This window comes from Oryctolagus cuniculus, chromosome 3, assembly GCF_051225735.1.
Source record: "Oryctolagus cuniculus isolate XC-2025 breed Fujian yellow rabbit chromosome 3, ASM5122573v1, whole genome shotgun sequence".
Taxonomy (NCBI): Eukaryota; Metazoa; Chordata; class Mammalia; order Lagomorpha; family Leporidae; genus Oryctolagus; species Oryctolagus cuniculus.
Genome location: NC_142869.1, coordinates 59,859,992 through 59,877,041, shown reverse-complemented (window position 1 = coordinate 59,877,041; position 17,050 = coordinate 59,859,992). Strand labels below are relative to the sequence as shown.

At 38.8% G+C, this 17,050-nt stretch overlaps 1 protein-coding gene and 1 long non-coding RNA gene across 8 annotated transcripts in view; both read left to right on the top strand.

Moving 5' to 3' along the window:
• The window catches only part of UBE2E3 (ubiquitin conjugating enzyme E2 E3), a 111,766-nt gene that overhangs the window by 35,947 nt on the left and 58,769 nt on the right, over positions 1-17,050 (top strand). The window lies entirely within an intron of this gene.
• On the top strand, positions 15,594-16,347 carry LOC149127348 (uncharacterized). The gene is made up of 2 exons (XR_016231493.1): positions 15,594-15,976; positions 16,118-16,347. It is a non-coding gene; the product is annotated as an uncharacterized LOC149127348 (long non-coding RNA).

Here is a 17,050-nt window from a genome sequence, read left to right as displayed (position 1 = left end):
ATGCAGAAGGAGGAAGTACTTGCTTTGAATCACACACTTGGTAGAAGGTGAGACCAATACTTGCAATCAGGCTGTCTGACTCCAGAGTTCATGCTGTTAACTGTTAACATTGCACTGATATCATCTCATCTTGCAGCTGTCCTAGACATTTCTTCTTTGTGTATAGAAGTTGACTACTGGGTGAGAACACATTTTTAGTTCCAGCTGGTTGTGTACTGCAGCCCTCATTGTGTAAGGGGAGGTTTCCTGTTCCAGCCTGCTGAGGGCAGCACAAGGGGCAGCTCCAGGTTCCAGCAGAGTGAGGACTCTGGCCAGTCTGGCTATGGTGGGATCTTTAGAAGTGAGGAGGAAGGAGGCATTCTTTAAGCACTTTGGACTGGGAAAAGGAAATGTCAGTGAGTATGATTAAAGCAGATCAAAGAGCCCTGAGCAAGCTTACATCAAGTCTGTTTCCCACAAGAGACACTGAGCAGTTGCTGAAGGTGATGGTTTATTTTCTTAAAGCTAAATTTGAAATGATTTAGTAGGTTATGATCGTGACTCTCCTTGAAATCTTTGACAGAGTCATTCAGTTACACAGTACTTTCTCCTTACCACACTAAAATTTGCTTAATTTTTTTCAATGAAAATATAAAATTAGTTGAGTGGAACAGTGTTGGATCTGCATGCATTCAATATTGTAGCAGTTTTAAAGAGGATTATTCTCCAGCATTGTAAACAGATAGCACTGTTATAAAACAGTTAGAGGAAGCAATTGTTTCCTTCAGCCAGTTCTTTCACATTTTGTCCCCTGCTCTACTCTTATTTAGAATGTCCTCTCTAAATGAAAATGAGAACTGTATTTCTTCCAGAGTAATTGTTAATGTAATGCTAGTGAGATGTTTTTCCTGGATGTATAATGTTTTTGATGTTAAAAGATTGGGCATATCACAAAATATATAACTGGAAACTAAGTGAATCTTTTTACTGTTTACCTATAAAGCTAACTTTCAGTTATTAAGTTTTAGCTTTCATGTATTTTAGTGTGTACAATTGCTTGAAATCAATGAAGAAATAAGTTTCTTCCTTTCAGTATTTTTTCTTCTGAAGTGTTAATGTTTTTCTGACTCCTGTACCCTAAAGTACAAGCTAAGCTTAATTCCTTTAGGAAATGTAAAAGTTACTATTTTAAGAATTTATTGCTATCAGGAATTGCAAGGTAATATTAATAAAGCACACTGACATTTAACTATTTTATAAATGCTTTTTTATCATAAATGTATAATCATTTTTCTTGATAAGCTTACATTCCTAGTTTCTTACATTTTTTATTCTTCATTCTCAGATGTATTTGTAGTTTGATACTGTAAGTGGCATTTATATTTTCTGTCCTTTTCTAAATAGTTATTTCTGTTTTAAATAATATTTATTTGAAAGATCGGGGTGGGGGGAGAGGCTGGCGCTGTGGCATAGTGGGTAAAGCTGCTGCCTGCAGTGCCAGCATCCCATATGGGCCTGATTTGAGTCCCAGCTGCTCCACTTCTGATCCAGCTCTCTGCTATGGCCTGGGAAAGCAGTAGAAGATGGCCCAAGTCCTTGGGCCCCTGCACCCGCATGGGAGGTGCAGAGGCCCAGAAGAAGCTCCTGGCTCCTGCCTTCGGATCTGCCCAGCTCCAGCCATTGCAGCCAGTTGGGGAGTAAACCAGCAAATGAAAGACCTCTCTGTCTCTCTCTGCCTCCTCTTCTCTCTGTGTAATTCTGACTTTCAAATAAATAAATAAATCTTTTAAAAAAAGAGATTTTCTGTTCACTGGTTCACTCTCCAAATGGCTGCAATGGCTGGAATGGCTGGAGCTGGGCCAGGCTGGAGCCAGGAGCCAGGAACTTCATCTGGGCCTCTCAGGTGGGTGGTAGAGGCCCTGGTACTTGCTTTACCCAGTGCATTAGCAGGGAGCTGGATTTGAAGAGCAGCTGGGAACTGAAGCACGACCATCCCAATTAATTCCTTTACCTTTTAACTTTTATGCAAATATTTATTATGCTAGAATAGAACAGATATATAAAATAAAGATATGGTTGCAGATATAATCAGATTTCTGTCATATCCATTTATGGATTACAATTTTTACCATCTAGGAATATTCACTATAAGATGAAGTCTCACCACAGTGTTATTTCTTCTATAAAACTAGTGGGATAGGCCGGCGCCGCAGCTCACTAGGCTAATCCTCCGCCTGCGGCGCCGGCACCCCGAGTTCTAGTCCCATTTGGGGTGCCGGTTCTCTGCTGTGGCCCAGGACGGCAGTGGAGGATGGCCCAAGTACTTGTGCCCTGCACCTGCATGGGAGACCAGGAGGAAGCACCTGGCTCTTGGCTTTGGGTCGGCACAGGGCGCTGGCTGTAGCAGCCATTTTGGGGGGTGAACCAACGGAAGGAATACCTTTCTCTCTGTCTCTCTCACTGTCTAATTCTGTCGGTCAAAAACAAAACAAAATAAGAACTAGTGGGATAGTTGGAAGATATGTATTTTATTAGTTTGTATTTATATTGTTAATGTTGCATGTCTATATACTTATTTTTATTGAGAGAAGTCAAAGACTTAATTTCAGGTGTGTCAGGACTAGTTAGAGGGTTAATAACATGTTACTGTAATACTATTTCTTGTTTGTCTTATGCTGTTTTGAAGGAACCCTGTGTGCGGTGGTTACTTCTAACTTTGCTTTTTTCCAAACAGTAAGAATGGTTGATATTGTTCTTGTAGAAAAATCAAAGGGATATTTGCATGTTTCTAGGATTTACCTGTCCATCCTAATCTGTATGTATGCTCTTCAGTAAAGGAAGTAATCTGTAGAAACCATGCAAGTTTTTAGTATTGTATCAGATCGAAAATTTGCACTGATGTAAAAATTCTAGCAGGATTGACACCCTTAGTTAGATTTTGGTATGTGTTTTTGTGACTGCCAAAAAGAGATTCAGAAGTTACATAGGAATTTGGTTTCTCAGTTAGATATAAAAGGAAAATAGCAACTAGTACAATTTTTCTAAATATCGTCTTATTCTTTTCCGTTTCTGCATTTGTATAAACAGTATTTTCTAGTGGGACTTCAGACTAAAACAGCTGGTGACTGATAAAACCAATTTAGGGGAAGAATCCTTTTTGCTATAAAGAGGTATGATGTTATAGAGTATTGAATATATTTGCCTCCTGCTGGCTGTTTTTATTTGTTTTTGCATTTTGCACTTACATGGATGTGCTTATTTCCAGCATTCAAACCTGCCTCAGATTGTTATGTGTGCTTAGATGATAGTGAGTGTCTTGATTTGAAACTTCCTACTGAAGACTTCCCAGCATACAACAGGCAAGGCCCTTAAAGACTTATCTAATAAAAGTCTCTCACTAGTAAACTTAGGGAGAATTTTAAACTTGTCTTGGATACAAGGTAATTGGCCCACCCTTCCTTCCTCCCTCCCTGCTAGCACAGAAGTTCAGGCCTGGAGACTCCATTTTGCTTTCTCTTAGTTCATATTGTGCTTTCATAACAGAATACCTTCAATTTGGGCATTTACAATGAGCAGAACTGATGAGCTCACAGTTCTAGAGTCTGGGAAGTCCAATATCAGGGAGCCAAGATGTGGCTGAGAGATCCCATAGCAAAGGGATGGCAGGAGGGAAGTTATAGTCAGTGTATCAGCAAACTGCTGTTATCTGAACATTTAATTAGATTGGAAGATTTATCTCAAGATAACTTATTCACATAGCCTTTAGTGGGAAATCTTAGTTTCTTGTCATGTGGGCTTCATACATCCTGGTAACAAAGCAGCTAACTTTTTCCAGACTAAGTGATCTGAGGGAGGTGTGAATGACATCTCTGTTTTTCCTGGGCTTTCTTAAGTGTGATGGCTGAGTTTGAATAAGAAGAGTGGGTGAGAGAACATTTATTCCTACACCAGAAGTCACATTGCCTTTTTGGACCCAGCCTTGGAAGTCTCATGTCACCTGTCTTGAATTCTGTTCATCAAGGTAGTAACAAAGTTCTGCCCCAACTCAGAGGAAGGAGGACAGTCCCTGCCTTTTAATGGGGGAATGCCACGGTTCTAGAAGAGCACTTGGACTAAGTGTACTGATGTGGCCATTATTGGGAAAACTTAATGCACTGCAAAGGGAGAGCAAGAAAAGATGCTGGGAGATCAGTTAACATGCTTCTCTTGTTAGTTCAGCAAGGAGATGAATGTTGGTGGTCAAAGTGGGAATACAAAGAAGTAGAGATACATGCAAGAGATGCCAGAATGTGGACAGCATCTGTTGATTGAAAAGATTTGGATGATGAAGGAGGTAGAAGTGTTGGGGATGATTCCCAGGTTTTTGACATGTGTGATTAAGGGGATTTGTCGTCCTACTCTGGGATAGGAAATCCTGGAGGATATAGGAATATAAATTTTTGTTTTTGTCTTCAGTGGTTATAATTGTAGGAGGCTGGGTGGGAAGATTATAGTTCAATTCTGGAATGAGTTTGAGTTACTCAGTGGGCATTCAGTGGAAATGGAATGGTGCTAGTTTAACATAGAGAAACAGTCTTCATCATAGATTCTTCAAGAATGTTCGGTGTAAAGGTGGCAGTAGGTACAAGTAAAATTCACTCCACTTCAATATGCACTGAGAAGATAAAAAAGGGGAAAAAGCTCCGGGGAATGTCAGTTTTTTTCATGATTGATGAGAAGGGGCTATATCAGTAAACAAGATTGAGAAGGGCTGGCCTGAAAAAGGGAAACCTAACAACAGTGTTTCAAGAATTATCTCAAAGTCAACTAAGTTGAGGACTGAATAATGTTTACTGGATTTGGCCTTCTTTGTAAGTATTTGCTGAAGGTGACTTCAGCAAAATTGTTTCTGAAGAGGAGTCAAAGTGAATTCAAGTTGGAGTGTTGTGGAAAGTGGGTGGGAAGAAAGAATGCACATACTTGGTATAGGAACTCTTTAAAATGGTTATGTTGCAGAAGAGAGGCCAGTAGCAAAGGAAATGAAGCAGAGTTTTTTTGTTTGGTTTTCTTAATTTTTCCCCCTTTAAGAAGAAAGGAGCTCAACACATTGAAATGTTTATTTAAGGATTGAGAGGGAACAGTAACTGCAGAACCCTATACATGTTCTTAGTTCAGTGTAAAAGTCAGGACATGAAAAGTGTATTTATTTAGGAATAGAGATAAGGCATTTATGCTCCCATAGCTTAAGCCACTCCTATATGTAGTCACATTAGGCCATTTAACAACACAAACTAGTTATTATGTGGCTTATATGTGTTCTTTGTGAACTAAGTTGGTGACTTGAATTACTTTGGTTTCAACAAAGCTAGAACATGTGTCTATAAAAGCAATGTTTATTGAGACAGAACAGGGTGAGTTTTTTCAGTAAAGGACAATAACGAAAGGCAAATTTTACTGTTTAAAAACCCAAACAGTGAAATAAATCGTAATGTATAGTCCCGAGAAAATAATACAGAGTTTCTCAGACTAGAGGCATTATTAAAAGATAATGGCAGAATTCTTGGAAAAATGAGCAATTTCCCTGATAGGATAATGGCAAGACTATTTAAAAATTTGGAATATATCATATCAACAGTTAAGAATAGAATAAAAGCAAGTTAATTGCCTTGGGAAGTCCCCAAGAAATAACAAACACTTAAAAAATAGATGATACAAATTTCATCAAGGCTGAATGGCAACAGAAAACTGGGATTAATTAAATGGATGTGCGAAGAAGCCTAGAATTTAATATAATGTTAAAGAACTCTTTGGTCCTTGTTCCAGGTACTCTATAGATGAAACCCACAAATGTTAAGTCAGTAGTAGCTCAGTAGTATATCCCTAACTATAGTGCCAGAGCCCTAGCTAGAAATTGGGTTCGTGTCTCACCAGCCACTGATTAAGACCATGGAGCATGTTGAAGCTACAAGAATGATACCAGAGTAATTACCAGTGAAGATTAAAATTTGCCTAATTAAAGTAGCTTTTTAGAAAGTTGTAGGAAATTGTAGTAAAGTAAAATAACCATATGCTGCCACTAGCATTCACGTGGCAAACTTGGAAGTAAATGGCAGTGAACAGTGTGGTAGGCTTACTGTCAGGGCAACTGAATTTGAATTCTAAATCCACCACAGGTTTAGCTTTGTGAACCTGGACAGGACACACAACCATTCCTTTCTTTATTTCTTTATACCTTTTTGTCACTGTCAATAAAATGATGGAGTTAGAGTCAGAGCTGTATAAAAACTCTAATTTGTTGAGCACCTGTGTGACATATGGTGTCATTTTCTTAATATTTATTTTTTAATCCTTAGCCATCCTGTGAAGCTGTCTGGTAGACTCATTGTACAGTTAAGGCTAGGTAATTTGACAAGACTATCTGGCTAGTAAATAATGGAGGTAGAATTCCACCTCAAGTCCATTGACCCAAAAACTGATGCTTTCTACACAGTGTTAGTATGTCCCAACAAACTTCATTCATTGTTATACTTTGCTGTTCCCTAGTGTGTCACTACTACTGTTATTTACTAGATATTTCTCTTTAAATGCTTATTCACATAGTCTACTTACTTAAATCAGAAGGAATATGCTTGATAAACAAAAATTAAACAAAACTTACAGGAAAACTTGAAAAGATAATGGACTCGCCCTTCATCCTGGGAGAGTGGAGAGAAAAAGGATACTTGAAAGGTGCGAAGGATCAAAGATCCAGGGACAGATGAGTCTGTCTGAGTTGGAGGCCTGAGTCTGGAAATGCCACAACAGTTCAAAGGAGAGCACTTGGAACTGGCAGTTCAGGTCTCATCTGACTGGGACCTTTATTAAGTAACTATATTGCAGACAGGAGAAGAAAGGGAAAGTGAGGATAGTTGGTTCCAATTGAAAAGAGAAAGTTGGAAAGTGGAAGACAGTTGGGTGAGGAATAGAACCTGCCTTATCGTACCTGAGACTGAGGATGGAATATTCCTTGGAGTGAAAAGTGTAGATCCTGAAGGAGGGGCATGAGGATTGAGAAGTCTGGAAAAATGATAGGCCTGGGAGCTCAGATTAAAGTAGCACAATGACTAAGCTCTCTACGGAGATTTTTAGGTGTATGCAAGTGAAGGCTGAGACCCAGGAGAGGCTGCTGGGACAAGTAAGGGATGGACCAGTGAGGAAGATTCAGAAATGAAAACTCAGGAGGGTGCCTGTGAGATTGGGACCACAGATAGTGAGTTGGGGCATGGGACAGGGAGCCAGGCATGATCAGCTCCAGTTTGTTAAGCAACAGTTGTTCTTATAAGACTAACCATGGGTTGTCCCAGTTCTGGACAGTTCTTTCTCAAGGAAGATAGTTTGTATGTATACTGACTAAGGTATGTGCAGCAGTATTGCCTACTGGGAATACATCTGGGAAATGTAACTTCTAGACTTGATTCATCTGTGCCTTCCAGCTCTCAGCTTTCCTTTAATCCTTTTGGTGTAAAAGTGTCATAAGGTGCTTAATTTAACAACAGCATGAAATAAAAATTTGTTTAATAATTGGACTCACAGTGCTCTTTAGCTTGCCTGGTCTTTCAACTCTCACCTAAAACAAGGGACTTTGAGAACTTTGAAGAGGAAATTGAAGCTGCTTTTTTTTAGAGTGACTTGGAGCCCCACTGCTGCAACTTACCTTGGTTAAAAGAATCTAATCCCCATGCCAGCCATCGCCTTCCAACTCGGTCCTCTGAACTTGTTTCATTTTGTCTCCATTTCTTTTCCCAGTATCTTTAATTTCTGCTTTCTCTTTTCTTTCAGATCACCCTTGTTGGTCTTCTTTTAGTTCTGTGTTGACACTGTCATGGTGATTGGCTTTGGTTTAATTTATGCTTACATGTTGGGCTTTCCTTTGCTTTGCGCTTATTGGTACTTTGCCATTTCTCCTTAAGTGAATAATAACTAATAAAAGGGGTTATGTTACAGTAGCAACCTAAGCCACTAAAATCTAAAGAACATGATAAGATTCTGACCCTTTTTGAGGAATGTATTTTGGTAGTATATAAGGGTACTTCATTGAAAAATGTAATTCACAGATAAATTAATTGAAGTGTAAGGCAAGTTTATTTTGATTAAATCCATGAGTATTTTTTGATAACTCATTTTCCATGAATTTTTTTGCACCAAAATATACTTATCTTTGAATTCCATTTTCCATGGACATTTTGTCGTTTTCTCATACGTGTATGAATAAATACACATCCACATGCATGTAAGTACCTGTGTTTCCATACGTGGTTAGTATTGTCATCTATTTATACACATAGATGTTATACAGGGAGACATATTGTATGTATGTTTGTATCTGTAGAGGTATTTTGTGGGAGGCATGTGCATATAAATATACAGTAAAGTGTAGGCCATACATATGTGATTACTTTCTGATACGGAGGACTTAAGAGTATAGGTAGTTAAAATTGTGTGCCCTTCTCATTTGCTCACACCTTTGCATTTTGTTGCAGTTTGTAAAAGTTTTATTTATTAATCTGAGAGACAAAGAGATAAAAAGATGGCAGAGAGAACTGTTATCTGCTGGCTGGTTCCTCAGATGCCTGCTATAGTTGAAGCTGGGAGTCACATGGATGGCAAGAACCTGACTACTTGAGTTGTGCCAACAACTGCATTAGCAGGAAGCTGACTAGAGTTAAGAGCCAGAGCTAGGGATCAGACCTAGGAACTCCTACATGGTACACAGTTGTCTTAACCTGCTAGGTTGAAATGCCTGTTCCAATGTTTTATTTTATTTATTTGGAGGAGATAAATTTAGTTTCTCATGTTTGATACTTTTACTAAGCCTTTTTTTTTTAAGATTTATTTATTTATTTTAAATTCAAAGTTATGCAGAGAGAGGAAAAGCAGAGAGAATAAGAAAGAGGTCTTCTATCCATTGGTTCACCTTCCAATTGGCTGCAACAGCCAGAGCTGCGCTGATCCAAAGCTAGGAGCCAGGATCATCTTCTGGGTCTCCCACGTGGCTGCAGGGCCCCAAGGACATGGGCCATCTTATACTGCTTTCCCAGGCCATAGCAGAGAGCTGGATCAGAAATGGAGCAGCAGAGTCTCGAACCCGTGCCCATATGGGATGTGGACCCTTCAGGCCAGGGCGTTAACCCCACTGTGCCACAACGCCAGCCTACTAAGCCTTTTAATAAGCAGATTCTGAAGAGCTTGTAGAAAGAAGTAATTTTAATTGCAAGAGTTAGTGTTTTTCCATTACGGTTTTCTGGCTCTTTATCTTTGATTTGATAGTATTAGGAACATCTTAGTGAATGGCACTAATGTAGTAGTAAACATACATAATTGCTTCCTTCATTGTCCAGAGGGTCTAGAAAAGCTCATGACTTTTCTGATTACTGGACCTAGGAGTCAAGAGAAAACTAGGTTCTTTGGTCTCAGATTTTTCATTGTAAAATCAAGAAGATGGAAATGAGAATATAGTTCCATCTAGTTCTTAGTTGACAGACATTAAATCATTGAAACCTGTTCAGCCAGTGGTCAAAGTTCACTACCCATAAATGTCACTGAAAAACAAACTAACTTTACATTAATTTTCCCCCTCTAATATGTACTTTCAGAATACAGTATTCCATGGCCTTTTTAACTTGCTTTTTTCCCCCACATTGTTATTTGGAAAGTACAGCATGGATTTTATTTTCATTTTTACATTTTGATGGAATAATTGAAACTGTAGGACTCTGGAGTTAGGAGCTTCATTTTTAATTATATCTAAAATTTACTTTAAGTGGAGGGCATATTGTACCAGTGAACTTTTTTTTTTTAATAGTCTATTTACTGTTAGTTTTTTGGGATTGTTGATTTGTTAGTTGCCTACACCTGCCATAACAAAGTACCACACACTGAATTTATCATGTCATATCTGGAAGCTAGATATTCTCCAAATTATAATGTTGGCAGGACCATGCTAACTTTGAAACTCATAGGGAAGAATTCTTTGTTTCTTCAAGTTTGTGGTGTGTGCAGGCAGTCCTTGCCACTCCTTGACTTACAGATGCATCTCTTATCTCTGCCTCTGTTGTCCTGGAAGGGGCTGTCCTTTCCTGAGTGTCTGTCTCTGTTTCTCTTTTCTTATAAGGGCACACACCCTACTGCATTCTGACCATATTTTCAGTAAGTACATCTGCAGTGACTGTTTTTAAATGTGGTCATCTTTTGAGTACAGCATAACAGATTTGAATACATCTTTCAGAGGGACACAATTCAGCCTTTAAGAGTTGATGAAAAAGATTTTCATTATAAGTAATGTTCTAAACACAGAACTGTTGTTCTTTTCCTTTTTATTTCATCTTTTCAACACTGCCCCTACCATCTTCCCATCTTCTAATAGTCAATTTTTTTCACTACCTTAACTGAAATACCCAGAGGGACTTCTTGGGAAGAAAAATGTTTATTTCATTTTGCAGTTTGTTTACAGTTCAGGATCAGGTCACTCCATAGGCTATCATCTTTTGTGAAGATAAAATCATAGGATGTGTAATATTTTGGAAATTGTAAAATGTAGTACAAATGTAATAAGATACCATTGACAGTAATTTTGGAACTTAAATGGAGCATTACATTTAGATTTCTTCTAGTTAATCTTGTTTACTAAAAATATATTATAATTCTAGGAATCATGGACCAACATTCTGTGAATGTTTAATAGTTATTTGATGGGAAATTTAAATTTTGGGTACGACTTTCTTGAAAATAAGATGAATGTTGCTGGCTCCATCCATTTCAGAAAGATATATCCGCTGTTTGGGAAAAGGAATACAATTCATTCTTGTTAATACTTGGTGCTTATATTCCATGGGGTTGCTGCAAAGACTGGATTAATGAATACTGAATCACTACAGCTAGAGGAAATACAGGGTTCATTGGCGCCTGTTGTAACATTTCACCAACATTTCAATGCTTAAATAAAAATTAGAGGAAACAACATTGTTTCTATTTAAAGACATCTTAATAGATAATGTTAATTCATTAACATTGAACTCATGACAGCAACACTATAATGCTTACTGAACAAAGCTCATCTAACACATGTATTTTTTCAGTGAAGTATGTCATGGTCTTCTTGATCTTAAGAGACTATAGAAACCACATTAGCACTGTGCTTGGGGACCAGTTCAGACAGTGAGCACCAACTAACAAAAAGCACAAAGTGCAAACAACACGGTAGCAAATAGGCCACAAAAAGGACACTTGTTTACAGTATAAGAGCTGACACAGGAATGCAGTGCCTTGTTCAACCTCACCTAGAGTTTAAGTTTTTCTCCACTTGCAACATATGCACAAATGACTGTAAAAGCCCCACTACTATTGATTTTGAATTTGCAAGTGTGTTTTAGGGAATAGAAGAATGAACAGGTATGAAATCTGTGAGTAATGAGGATTGATTATCTACTGTACAGTGAGAGGATGCATTAGGTTATTATTAAGTTGTTAAAATTAGATACAGATACTTTTTAAATGTCTTATTTAACAGTAAATGGTGTTTTTTACCTTTATCTTCTGGTTCATCAATATATATTGCCACAAAATCTCTAATACCTATATTTGTTGCAAATAAAAATGAATTTTATGGGACTGGTGTCATGATGCAATGGGTTAAGCTGCTTCCTAGGATGCCAGCATCCTTTATGAGTACCAGTCCTGGCTGCTCCACTTCTGGTCTGTCTCTCTGCTAATGTGCCTGGGAAAGCAGAGGAATATGGACCAAGTATTTGAGCCCCTGCCACCCATATGGGAGACCTGCACAGAGTTCGGGCTCCTGGCTTCAGCCTGACCATTATGACCATTTAGGGAGTGAACCAGTGAATGTAAGGTATCTTTCTCTCCTCCCCTAACACATTGTGTGTGTGTGTGTGTGTGTGTGTGTTTCTTCCCCTCTCTTTGTAACTGTTTCAAATAAATAAAATAAATGTTAAATAAATAAAATGGGTTATTTGCATTGCCTTTTGATTGAATAATAAGGAGTCTGCTCCATAAACGAATAATAAATTGCTTAGTGGCAAGAGAGAATAAGAGGACTTTGGCCGGTATGGGGCATCCCTTTTACTTTCCTTTACACAGCTTCCTGATTTGGCCATAGGCATTATTCTACCCAGCAGTCTTTAGATATTTCTGGGCAAAAAATCAGGGATATTTAGTGTAGCAAGAGAATTGAGCACATGAGTTTCATCTTGTTATTATATGTGTGACTTTAGTTTCATTACCTAAGTTCTTTGTGTCTTGATTTCTTTATATAGGAAGGTTAATAGTAGGATCTACCTCATGGTTTTGGTATGAGATTTAAGTAAAGAGATAGAGATTAAAAAAAAAAAAGAAACCAATGGTTAAAGATGTTATACCACTATAGAAGTAATGATCTGTGATTAAAACCATATATAGATAAAATGGTCATTTTTCCATTTAATTATTGTTTATAGCCATTGTCTATATTCCTACTAGGGTCTTTTTGCTTTCTATTTGTTAAACTTCTTATTCTGTGAGGTATTAAGCCCTTTTACTGTGATGTACATTTAAAATATGTTATCAAAAGCTATAAAGAAGAAGAAGGAGGGGGAGAGGGAGGAAGGAAGAGAAAATCATTATGTTCTTAAATTTGTATCTACAAATCATATTAAATCTGTTAAAAATAAAAATAAAATAAAAAAGAGATAGGTGGGAACTGTTTAAAATAGCACATGCTACTTAGGTTACTATTCAGTAAAAGTTAGCTATCCTTGCTATTACTATTATCCTTAATTTAAATGGTTCTTATTTTTCCCTGCCATTTGTTGCCATGGGTGATGAAGCCATTAAGAAGCCTGTGTTTTGTGATATTTCTCATTTACTTATTTTTTAAGATTTCACTCATTTTCTTGAGACGTAGAGTTATAAGCAGAGAGAGGGAGAAACAGAGAAATTTCTTCCATCTACTGGTTCACTCTCCAAATGGCCACAACAGCCAGAGCTGGGCCAATCGAAGCCAGGAGCTTCTTCTGGGTCTCCCACATGGGTGCAGGGGTCCAAGCACTTGGGCCATCTTCCACTGCTTTCCCAGGCCATGGCAGAGAGCTGGATCGGAAGAGGAGCAGCTGGGCCACAGTGCTGATCCCTATTTCTCAAACTCCTGTTTGTTGTCCTTTGTTTGCTCACTTTTCTCCCTTGTTATTATCCTGGTAAAAGGTCAGGAATGGAAGGAGATAAACATGCATGTTCAGTCCTTCTTTATGAACTGAAAGTTGATGTGAGGATTTAACAATGGGTAAAAGATTCCTCAAAAACAATTTTTAGTTACTCAAAATTAAAATTATTTAAAATAGTCAAAGCATTTTTTACAAATGTTAATATCTTCTAAGATTAGTCTTTATACTGTCCTCAGAATATGATTGACAATGTATGTTAAGTTTCACTCCTAAAGAGTATTATGAATTATGTTAAAGTTAATTTTTAGAAAAATGTTGAAGACTTCACCATACTATTCATCCCTCTACCCGATTTGCATGAAAAATCATCTAGAAAGGTTTTCAATAAGGGATAAAATTGAAGTATTTTGGATGCTAAGTTCCATGCATAATGTAATAAGCAAGCAATGGCCTGATCAGGTAATCTCTAATAATGTTGAATTGTAACAGAGCTATAAATCAGACTTTGAAGGTTTTCTGAATTTATTTTCACAAACTTGACATTTAATATATATGATGATATTGTAAAATCATATTGGTTATATGCTGCTGTGTGTAAATGAGTCATTATTATGTCTGGTTTTCTCTGACATTTGATTGTGAAAATGTTTAAACCTAGAGCAAAGCTATGTGACTAACAATGTACCCAACATCTAGATTCTGTCATTGAGGTTTTTATTTTTAAAGATTTATGTAGTTATTTGAAAGACAGAGTTACAGAGAGAGAAAGGGAGAGAGAGAGATCTTCTGTTCGCTGGTTCACTCCTCAAATGGTTGCAACGGCCAGGGCTGGGCTGGGACAAAGCCAGGAGACAGGAGCATCATCTAATTCTCCCTGTTTGGTACAGGGGCCCAAACACTTGGGCCATCCCCTGCTGCTTTCCTAGGCAAATTAGCAGGAAGCTGGATCAGAAGTGGAGCAGCCAGGACTTGAACTTGTGTCCATATGGTATGCCAGTGTCGCAGGTGACAGCTTAATCTACTATACCACAAAACTGGCCCCTGTCATCGAGTTTCTTTAAAAAAAAAAAAAAAAAAGATTTATTTATTTATTTGAAAGTCAGAGAGTTACACAGAGAGGAGAGGCAGAGAGAGAGAGAAAGAGGTCTTCTATCTGATGGTTCACTTCCCAAATGGCCACAACCGCCGAAGCTGTGCTGATCTGAAGCCAGGAGCCAGGAGCTTCTTCCAGGTCTCCCACGTGGGTGCGGGGGCCCAAGGACTTGGGCCATCTTCCGCTGTTTTCCCAGGCCATAACAGAGAGCTGGACAGGAAGTGGAGCAGCCAGGTCTCGAACCGGCACCCATATGGGATGCCAGCGCTTCAGGCCAGGGCATTAACCCACTATGCCACAGCGCTGGCCCCTGTCATTGAGTTTTTATAAAGGCAATGTGATGTACCTATTTTATAATGAACCACTGTATACTCTAAAAGTAGATGGGTGGGGCCTGCGCTGTGGCATCTCATAAGGGTGCTGGTTCAAGACCCGTCTGCTCCACTTCTAATCCAGCTCTCTTCTATGGCCTGGGAAAGCAGTAGAAGATGGCCCATCTTTGGGCCTCTGCACCTGCATGGGAAGACTTGGAGGAAACTCCTGGCTCCTGGCTTTGGATTGGCACTGCTCTGGTCGTTGCGGCCCATTGGGGAGTGAACCATCGGTTGGAAGACAGTCTCCCTCTTTCTCTCTCTCTGCCTCTCTTCTCTCTCCTTCTCTCTCTGTATAACTCTGACTTTCAAATAAACAAATAAATCTTTTTTTAAAAAAAAAGTAGTTGAGTTGTTTTCATGGTCTTCCAAAGAAATGAAAACCAATATTTTTTTACTTAGTAACTCAAATGTATTAACTTTAAAAATAAGTTTTTCTGATGTATTATTATACTTCACATCAGCTCAATTAATAAAAATAGAATGATAACAAAGTAATTTTCATCATATCATTAGCAGGGTAGCCAGTTTAAGAAAAAAGTCAAAAGGGTCTTTTATTTTTAAAATTTATTTTCTTTCAAATTATTTATTTGAGAGGAGGAGAGAGAGCTCCCATCTGCTTGGCTTATAACTGATGTCCCCAATGGCTCAGCCTGTTAAACCTGGCCAAAGCAAGTAAACTAATCTTGGTCTCTTCACATGGTAGCAGTGAACCAACTAACTGTTGCCTCCTGTTGTTCCAGGTGCACATTTTCAGGAAGTTGGAATTATGAGCAGAGCCAAGACTAAAACCCAGACACAGCAGTATAAATTGGGCATCCAAAGCAGCATGTTAACCACTAGGCTAGGCCAGAAGCTCCTCTCCTCATCTTACATTTTTATTTATTTATTTTGAGAGACTGAGAGACAGAGAGTCCTCATCTATTGGTTCTCTCTCCAGATGTCCACAGTGGCTGGGACTGGGTCAAGGCCAAGGCTGGGGATTGTCCAGATCTCTCATGTGGGTAGGTGGAACCCAGTTCCATAACTGCTGCCTCCCATGGTTTGCATTACCAGGAAGCTAGAGTCAAAGAGTGGGTATTGAACCCAGGCACACTAGGGGCCCACACCAATAAGGGTTTTAAGAATCCAGGATTAGCCTTTCTTGTGACTTTAGTCAGACTTTGTTTTGGCGTCCGTACTCAAAGTGTAGGTTTAACATCCCTAATACGAAAATCTAAAATGCTCTGAAATCCAAAACTTTTTGAGTCCATTTGATAACACAAGTGAAGAATTCCATATTGACCTCTTGTGAGAGATCACAGTTGAACTGCAGGTGCTTGGAAGATAGTCTGCAAAATCACCGTCAGACTATGCTGTATGAGGTGTGTATGTGTATGATTTTTGTGTTTATAATTGGGTCTTGGGGCCGGCACTGTGGCACAGCAGGTTAAAGCCTTGGCATGAAGTGCCAGCATCCCATATGGGTGTCGGTTCTAGTCCTAGCTGCTCCTTTTCTGATCCAGCTCTCTGCTAAGGCCTGGGATAGCAGTAGAAGATAGCCCAAGTCCTTGGGGCCCTGCACCCACGTGGGAGACTGGGAAGAAGCTCCTGGCTCCTGGCTTTGGATTGGTGCAGCTCCAGCCATTGCGGCCATCTGGGGAGTGAACCAGTGGATGGAAGACCTCTCTCTCTGTCTCTGCCTTTCTCTGTAACTCTTTTTTCAAATAAATAAAAATAAATCTTAAAAAAAAAATTGGGTCTCATTCATAAGGTATTTCATTATGTGCATGCAAATATGTGAAAATCCAAAATCTAAAACATGTCTCATACTGGTCATGTTAGAGAAGGCATACTCAGTCTTTATATTCAGAGTGTTAAAAATATCAGATAATTTCTAGGGGCACAGGTTTTGAGGCACAGTTTAGAATCTCAGGTGTGGGCTTTGACATTTGTCCAGAAACCAGACTACTTCGACCAGTATGCTTGAATTCCTAAATCTGTTCTCTAGGCACTCTGTTAAGTAGAGCAGTAACCTGCTCAGCAATGTGAAGTGGGCTTGCTTTGTAGAAAAATACCTTTGTTTTTATTACTAGCATTTTACTTGTAAATTTTCATAATATTGATTTTGTCACTGAAGATACTACCATTTTTTTCACCTGTTGATATTAAAATTTATTTAATCTTATCCTTTGCTGATTCACTCCCCAAATGGTTCCAACAGCCAAAGGTAGGCCAGGCGGAAGCTAGGAGCCTCCTGGAGCTCCATGGGAATCTCTTATGTGGGTGGCAGGGGCCCAAGTCCTTGGGCCTTCTTCCTGAGTGCTTTCCCAGGTGCATGAGTAGGTAGATAGGTCTGAAGTAAAGCAGCCAGGACTTAAATTGTTGCTCTTAGGGGATTCTGGCACCACTTTGCTGACCTGCAAGATAAGTTTTATTGTCTTCCTTTTGTATTGTAA